At 36.1% G+C, this 9544-nt stretch overlaps 1 non-coding gene across 1 annotated transcript; it reads right to left on the minus strand.

Annotated features, from left to right (window-relative positions):
* Window positions 1–1156: 1156 nt before the first annotated feature.
* On the minus strand, window positions 1157–1244 carry TRNAS-GCU (transfer RNA serine (anticodon GCU)). Its single transcript has one exon. It is a non-coding gene; the product is annotated as a tRNA-Ser (tRNA).
* Window positions 1245–9544: the final 8300 nt, after the last annotated feature.

Raw genomic sequence — 9544 nt, forward strand, 5'->3', positions numbered from 1 at the left:
TAATATTGTTATTGGTTATTCGTCAATTCCAGCCCAAATATCTATGGAATAGGTTGTTGCTAGGATTCTATACGTGTAAATGTAGAATGAAAATGAATTCATTGATCATTCCATATAAGTCAATTAAGATATTGTATGAAAGTATGATTCCTTCTATTCTCATTTGAGAATTGAAGGATTTTTGATTGGGGGAAGTTCAAAGAAAAAGAAAGAAGGATTTTTTGTCTTCTCTTCTTTCTTAATTTTTCCCTTATATCAATAACTCAATAAAAATGAAATTATCTCCAAGAACGAAATATTTCTTATGCTTAATATCTTTAGTTTGATCTGTATCTGTCTTAATTCTGCCCTTCATTCGAGTAGCTTTTTCTTCGCCAAATTGCCCGAAGCTTATGCTTTTTTCAATCCAATCGTAGATTTTATGCCAGTCATACCTGTGCTCTTTTTTCTCTTAGCCCTTGTTTGGCAAGCTGCTGTAAGTTTTCGATGAGATCTTTAATACTGTCCTAGAAACATTCATATTCATGATTTATTCGATAAAATAAATTCAACTCTAACATAACAATTGATAAGATCAGATAAGTCTTACATTATGAACCCTCGATTCAAAGATTGAAATTCTTTTGCTTTTTGATAGCCGCGATGAATCTGGATCACCTAATTTCCGCATTATGCCCTTCCAGTTCCAGGGGTCAAAGACCCCATTATGGTACCCCATAATACCTAATTGGGGTATGACAAGATAATTTTGGTAACAAAGGAATTCCTGCAAATTCCTTTCTTTTCTAGAAACCACTTTTTCATTTCTTTTCTTGGTGTCAAGGATATGTGGTACAAAAATAGAGAATCTATTCCCTTATTTCCTTTGCAAAAAACAAAAAAAAAATGATCTTGGAGATTGTGCAATGCTTACTCTCAAACTCTTCGTTTACACAGTAGTGATATTCTTTGTTTCTCTCTTCATCTTCGGATTCCTATCTAATGATCCAGGACGTAATCCTGGACGTGAGGAATAAAAAAATCAGAGATTTTTCATTATTTCCTTGCTTGATTTCTGCATTTTCCTATGCTTTTCTCTATTCCAGACATTTAACTATGATAAAGGACTTGATATTTTTTCGAATTCGAAAGATAAATCTCAAGTGATCCGAGGGAACGGAGAAAGAGGGATTCGAACCCTCGGTACGAACAGCTCGTACAACGGATTAGCAATCCGTCGCTTTAGTCCACTCAGCCATCTCTCCCAATTACAAAAAGATAATTCATATGCGACGCCTGAAGTAAATATTGATCAAAGTCTTTCTTTATCTTTATTTATTTATTTTATACATTTATTTATACTTACTATATTATACTTACTATATATATACGAATTATCTTTATTTATTTATTTTATACATTTATTTATACTTACTATATTATACTTACTATATATATACGAATTTTATCCGCAATTCAATTTGGATAACGATTCGAAACAGATATCTCCAATAGAAAGAGTACGTCTTTGATTTCGTCCGAAGGGTTCTTTTATTCCCCCGGCCTGGCCAGTACAGTACCTAGCCAGGCCGTTCCTTCTTTTGTTCCAATGAATCATGGATCAAATTATTTTTCTGATTTGAAAACCAAATTGTTATTGAAGCAGCAACAAGAGCAAGAAGGACTATTTCCATTCCTATGATAGGAGTTTCATTTCTTATTATTTTTTCTTTTTCCTTTTCTCGATTTCCCTACTGGAATAAAAAAACATACATATTCTATTTCTATTAGAACTCATTTATTTCTTCAAGGGACAAGCTTTGTTTGAACATTTGAGTCCACAAACACAAACAAAATGAATACTATGATTTTTTACTAGATCTAATTGACCCCAATTCAGAAGATCGGACAGGTGAATGAATAGGGAAGAAAGGAATAGCTTCGAAAAAAGATAAGACTCAAATTAAAACTCTCCTTCTTTATTTTTATTTTTTTGAGAAAATCGTTTCTTTGCTTGAAAGACTCGAGGAAGAAGTTGAAAAAAAAAAATGGAGCTATGGATTCTTGCGCAACTTAACTCAATCTTATGTTCCGACTTAAATGGATCTTTCAGGCCGGGACTGTCAGTAATAACTCCACACCAGCAAAAGAAAAGATATAACTTGTTATTTAAATGAGCCCCCATTCTCTTCTCCTATTTCATCAAGCCTTCCCCCTGGAACACATCAGCACTCCAATTTTCATGATTCTGATACTATCTTGATTACGTTTTACTCCCTTGTTTTGTTGGACAAACGGTACATTCATATACAATAATCATATTGTAGCGGGTATAGTTTAGTGGTAAAAGTGTGATTCGTTCTATTAACAACTGAAATAGTTAAAGGTTCTTTCGGTTTTTTCCTATTCCGATCAAAAACTTTATTTCTTAAAAGGGTTTAATCCTTTACCTCTCAACGCCACGTTTGAGGAAGAATATACATTCTCGTGATTTGTATCCAAAGGTAAATTATAATTTGAATAAGCAAATTGGATTATGGAATCGCGAAACATAATTTTTTTTTTTTTGAGTTGGATCAACCGTTCCTTTTGAATGAGTATGAGTAAAGGATCTATGGATGAAGATACAAAAGTTTATTTCTAATCGTAACTAGATCTTCCACTTTTTGGGGGGGAGGAGGTTGAAGCCAAATAGCTATTAAACGATGACTTTGGTTTACTAGAGTCGTCGACATATTGTTTCAGCTCGGCGGAAGAAAATTCTTTTCCTCAGGATTCTCGCGAGTAGAAATAGGGAACGAAGTAACTAGAAGTATTTTTTAAAATCCCCTCTTCTAGAGGGATCATCTAGAAAGTGAGTTGTTTTGTATGCATTCATATTCATACAGAAAAACTGACATAGATGTTATGGATCGAATTTTTTCTTTGAATTCGGATTTGCGATGACTCCCCTTTTTCCACACATCGTATCGTAAATATTTTCTCTTTTTTTTTTAGTTTCGTTTACGCCTTAGATCTGGGAATCCATCTATATTCCATAAAGGAGCCGAATGAAACCAAAGTTTCATGTTCGGTTTTGAATTAGAGACGTTAAAAATGATGAATCGACGTCGACTATAACCCCTAGCCTTCCAAGCTAACGATGCGGGTTCGATTCCCGCTACCCGCTCCATATTAATTATTATTATTATTATACGTGCATCGTTGATTTGGATATGCATCTTTTCTTTATTCCCTAAAATCTCTCACATACAATACAATTCGTTTATCGGAACGGGCGATAGGAAAGCAAGAATGCGAAAGAAGAAAATCGGAATGAAAAGCAAAGCGCCCATTGTCTAATGGATAGGACAGAGGTCTTCTAAACCTTTGGTATAGGTTCAAATCCTATTGGACGCAATTTATTTCCATCTATTTTTGTAGATTGCTATGCCAAGAAAGATATTTTGAATGATTCGAACCGGAAACACTTCTCAACGATTCCTTTCCTCTTGTACTCAGAGTGATCAATTTCTTTATGTTTGTTCCTGAAGTATAAACAGTTCCATCTGTTCCGGAATAGCTTCCTTCAAAAGGGCTTCTGCTTGTTCGGTGAATGTCTTGGTAGAAGATATGATTTCTTGGAACTGAGGTTTGTTTGTTTTTAAGTGGGTACGTAACTGAACGAGAAATTTCTTTACCTGTCCAATATCTAACGGATCAAGATACCCATTCGCCCCAGTATAAATAGTAAGTATTTGTTCTTCCACCGTGAGAGGGGCTGATTGAGATTGTTTGAGCAACTCGCGTAATCGTTGACCTCTTGCCAACTGATTCTGAGTGGCTTTATCGAGATCAGAAGCGAATTGTGCAAAGGCTTCTAACTCTGCGAATTGAGCCAGTTCCAATTTTGATTTACCAGCTACCTGTTTCATGGCTTTAATTTGAGCTGCGGATCCTACTCTGGAGACCGAAATACCCACATTAATAGCAGGACGGATTCCAGCATTGAATAGATCGGCAGATAAGAATATTTGTCCATCTGTAATGGAAATCACATTAGTAGGAATATAAGCCGAAACGTCCCCAGATTGAGTCTCAACTATGGGTAAAGCGGTCATACTTCCTTCACCTAAACGAGAACTTGATTTAGCGGCTCTTTCCAAAAGGCGTGAATGCAAATAAAAAACATCTCCTGGATAAGCTTCGCGACCGGGTGGTCTTCTTAATAGAAGAGACATTTGGCGATAAGCTTGTGCTTGTTTGGAGAGATCGTCATAAATTATTAAAGTATGTCGTTCACGGTACATAAAATATTCAGCCAGAGCCGCTCCTGTATAAGGCGCGAGGTATTGTAATGTTGCAGGCGAATCCGCCGTTTCGGCTACCACAATAGTGTATTCCATCGCCCCTCGTTCTTGGAAAGTAGTCACTACCTGAGCCACGGAAGATGCTTTTTGACCAATAGCTACATAAACACATATTACATTTTGCCCTTTTTGATTGAGAATAGTATCTGTGGCTACTGCTGTTTTCCCGGTCTGTCTGTCCCCAATAATTAATTCTCGCTGACCGCGTCCTATAGGGATCATCGAATCAATAGCAATAAGCCCCGTTTGAAGAGGCTCATATACGGAACGTCTCGAAATAATACCCGGAGCGGGAGATTCAATTAACCGAGATTCAGAAGCTGAAATTTCACCTCTCCCATCAATAGGTTTAGCCAGAGCATTTATAACACGACCTAAATAAGCCTCGCTCACTGGTATCTGAGCAATTCTTCCTGTTGCTTTTACAGAACTTCCCTCTTGTATCATCAAACCGTCACCCATTAATACAACACCAACATTATTTGATTCCAAATTCAGAGCAATGCCTACGGTACCCTCTTCAAATTCTACTAATTCCCCTGCCATTACTTGATCAAGACCATGAATACGAGCAATACCGTCGCCTACTTGAAGTACGGTGCCGGTATTCACAATCGTGACTTCTCTATTATATTGTTCAATACGTTCACGGATAATATTACTAATTTCGTCGACTCGAAGGGTTACCATTAGTGTCTCTTAATTCTTTTTCGGAAGCAAAGCGAGAAAAAAAAATAATGCCTACAGTGGAAGGGCTAATCAGTTATTTCTTTCATGGCCCCGAGCATGCCAATATTAGCACTGATGGTGCGTAAATGTAACTCACTGTTCAAACAACTATTCAGAGTTCCTAGAGCTCCTTGTAAGGCTTGCTGGAACACTCGTTGTCGTACCTGATTGATTGCTCGTTGTTCTTCAAAACTAATGGTTTCATTTTTGAAATTTTCTAATCGTTCCAAATTATTATAAGTAGCATTAATCAAATTCTCTTTTTCTCGTTCTATCTCAGAGTATCCATTCATTCTAAACTCATCTGCTTCCATTTCCACTTTCCGTAAGCGAGCCCGGGCTTTTTCGAGCTGCTCAATGGCTCTTCCACGTAGTTCTTCTGAATTTCGAATAGTACTCAAGATCCTCTGTTTTCGATTATCTAATAAATCACTTAATGAAAGTAGATTATCTTCCCATTCATTTCACAACTAAACTTCCATGATCTCTTCCCGAACCAAACATGAATCTTTCAATTCATTTGGCTCTCACGCTCAGTTACTTAATGGGCATTCCCATATCTTTTAATGTAATGAGCCTGCCCTCTCTTCTCTGTTCGTATTCCACGATATCGAAACTGATACAAGACCAGAACAGAATATTCGGAGGACTCTTCCGACCAGACAAAAAATCTGTAATTGTCAGCAAAGTTGTTTATTTTTTTTTTTATTTATTATTTTATGAATTTTTCATTTTTTTTTTTCTTCAAATCCAAAGAATTCTTCTTATTTTATACACAGGCCGTCGATTTAGCGTTGGATACAAAAAGGGGGCGAGGCACCCATTTGTTTTTTTTTTTCATTTTTCAATAAATGGTTCAAATCATTTTATTGATATGAGTGTTCTATATCAGATAAATTGCCAACTATTCTATTCATTTTTAAACCATATCCGTACTAACGTAGTGGTAGAAAGAGTACCATGTTGTGCCTGGACTTCAAACGGTTTAGCTTTAACCATGTTAATGGTCCCACATTATTGGTTGATAGAGAATCAAAGTCGATTTACCAATGAGTCACGAAATGCTATGGTTCTTACATATGATTTCTGAATTTATTCAGAAGTAATTCGTTGAGATCGTGCACCTTTCTTTCCTAGTTATAACTTTCCTATTTATAAATAAATAAGTAAATAAGTGCAGCTGGTTGGATCCAGCCTATTCTTGAAATACACAACTCGCACACACTCCCTTTCCAAAAAAGATCAATACACCAAGCACTACACTTAGATTTATTGGATTTGTTGCTAAAATATCGGTATTAAGCCCGAAACTCCCGGCGTATGACCAGTGACCCAAGGAAACGAAAGAATCGGTTACATTTTTCATATGCTCTCCTCTTATAGATAGGACTAACAAAATTAATTGAACAGAGTTTTCTTTATTGTATAATTTCGCCCCACTTTTGATTGATTTCTTTTTATTTATTTACTTATTTATAAATATGAATTTATTTATAAAATAGATTCATTTCATTTTGAAATTTCATTTATTCTTTATTATTATTTCAATTGAAGTTCCCAATCCAATAAAATACTTATTAATATGAGGTCCCGGGTCTCATGCCAATTGCGAAATACCTCGTTTGTTACAACGCTTCCTAAAAGTGAAAAAAAAAAAAGGGTTCCATTAAGGATGGAAAGGAAGAAAGCGAGTGGATCTACTAATTCCTCATCCTCAAATCAGCCTTTTCCCTGGGGTGGGGTATTGTCTCAACGAATAAGTGGTTGTAGGAGTAAAGTGTTGATATAATTCGAAGAAGCAAGCGGCAAGTTCACGGCAATCAAATAAGAAAAAAATAAGTACGTATTTTTCACATTTATAGGATTAAACAAAAGGATTCGCAAATAAAAGCGCTAATGCCACGACCAGTCCGTAAATTGTTAAAGCTTCCATAAAAGCCAGACTAAGCAATAAAGTACCTCGTATTTTACCCTCTGCTTCTGGTTGTCTCGCAATACCTTCTACAGCTTGGCCCGCAGCAGTACCTTGACCAACTCCAGGTCCAATTGAAGCAAGCCCTACGGCCAATCCAGCAGCAATAACGGAAGCGGCAGAAATCAGTGGATTCATGGTAAGCTCCTCGCACCAAAATAAAGAAATGGTTAATGATACAATCACTGAATTATGACTTATTATTCCATCACTAAGATCCATCGGGTCGAAGTAACTAAGAACTCCAAATTGAAGTGATGATATTACTGAATCATCATAACTGCTTCAATATCTCGTTTTTAGTTCCTATCCATGGAGTCTTTGTAAAGTCATACGATTCTAGTTCTTCCATTTCTTTGTTCCGAACCACTCTTTCAATTCTTCGCTCTTTCTCTTCTATATCCTTAACTTCATCTGTTTATTCATTCAATCCACAGCCAAAGATGAAACGGAAGTCCTTCCGTTGGAATCCATCTAACTTCAGTGGGATGGGAAATAATATATATGGATAGTCCATATATAACTCGTGAATATCTAATATCACATATACATATGTTTCTTCCATAACGTAAACCATTCGTATCTTATATTGAATTGGATTATAGAATCATTCTTCGAAACATACACAGGGATTGAATTATAGCCATTACATATACCCAGCTCAACCTCCCTAACCTACCTTTTTCTGAATCTTATTTGTTTGTAAACTTTTCTCTTCCTTTTCTTTATCATTATTGCGCATTGATATAAACGGATGGATTCATCAGCCCGAACCATTCCATATCCATATCAAGATTTGATTGATCCAATTGCAGACAATTTTTGTCAACCATTGAATTGATAGAACATAGTTTTTTTGTTTAGGCATACGTCGGAAACAGATAACATAACAATTCTTTCTTATTCAAATTATGAATCGTAATACCGTAATCGTAATTGACTGATATAAATAGAATATCAATTGGAGAGGTATGACGTAAATGGACCAAACGGGAATCTTAGGAAAAAAGATCTTTTCGATCTCTTTCCTTTTTTTTTTTTTAATTCCCTAATATCGTACATCTTTATTGACCCTACTCTAAATCGTATCTACCATATTTGTAGATATCCATCATGTTCCCCAAGTAGATTATCTTGAGCCACCCATGAGTTGGGATAGTCTTGTTTTTTTTTTCAAAAAAAAAAAAACAAGACTATTTTGGAAGCTAGTCAATGATGACCCTCCATGGATTCACCTATATAAGCCGCGGCTAAAGTCGCAAAAATAAGAGCTTGAATCCCGCTTGTGAATAATCCAAGAAACATGACAGGTATAGGAACCACTAAAGGTACTAAAGAAACAAGAACAACAACTACTAATTCATCAGCCAATATATTCCCGAAAAGTCGAAAACTAAGTGATAAAGGTTTTGTGAAATCTTCTAGGATGTTAATTGGTAAAAGTATTGGAGTTGGTTGAATGTATTTACCGAAATAGCCCAATCCCTTTTTAGTAAGACCCGCATAGAAATATGCCACTGACGTGGGTAAAGCTAAAGCAACAGTAGTATTTATATCATTCGTGGGTGCAGCTAACTCCCCATGAGGTAACTGTATGATTTTCCGAGGTAAAAGAGCACCTGACCAGTTAGAAACAAAAATAAATAGGAACATAGTTCCAATAAAAGGAACCCAAGGACCATAATCTTCTCCAATCTGAGTTTTGCTCAAGTCTCGAATGAATTCAAGTACATATTCGAAGAAATTCTGACTGTTAGTTGGAATGGTTTGTGGGTTCCGAACAGCTATAGTGGCTGAACCTAATAAGATAGCAATTACGACCCAAGAAGTGATAAGTACTTGGGCATGGACTTGGAAACCCCCTATTTGCCAATAGAAATGTTGGCCTACTTCCACACCGGATAGATCGTATAACCCTTTGAGTGTGTTGATGGAACATGGTAGAACATTCATATTGCCCTCTGACAGAAATAGAACTTAAAAAAGAATTATTTTGATTCAACCCTCTCTTTCTCGACTCGACTACTTTAAATCGTATATTTAGGATACCAAGTAATCACATAATATCCCCAGTGATTTTGATCTCTTTTTTGAGATTCAGAAATAGTAACCGATTAAATCAATCTATGGGGTTCAAAAAGTCATTGGCTTATCTTATTATTAATCAACGATTTCTTATATAGCTAGAACGACCCTCACAAATTGCGGATACTAATTTGTTAAGAATCAATCGGATTGACGCTATAGCGTCATCGTTGGCTGGAATAGAAATATCTGCGAGATCCGGGTTACAATTTGTATCGATTAAGCAAATCGTCGGAATCCCTAAAGTGAGACATTCTCGAAGAGCCGTATATTCTTCTTGCTGATCAACGATGATTACAATATCGGGTAAGCCCGTCATATATTTGATCCCACCCAAATATGTTTGCAGGTGAGATAATTGTCTCTTCAACATTGCTGCATCTCTTTTCGGTAGACGGTTGAGTTTCCCCGCCTTTTGTTCCGCTTTCAA

This window comes from Tasmannia lanceolata, unplaced genomic scaffold, assembly GCF_043159265.1.
Source record: "Tasmannia lanceolata isolate RefF3 unplaced genomic scaffold, GAP_Taslan_0.1 ptg000853l, whole genome shotgun sequence".
NCBI lineage: Eukaryota > Viridiplantae > Streptophyta > Magnoliopsida > Canellales > Winteraceae > Tasmannia > Tasmannia lanceolata.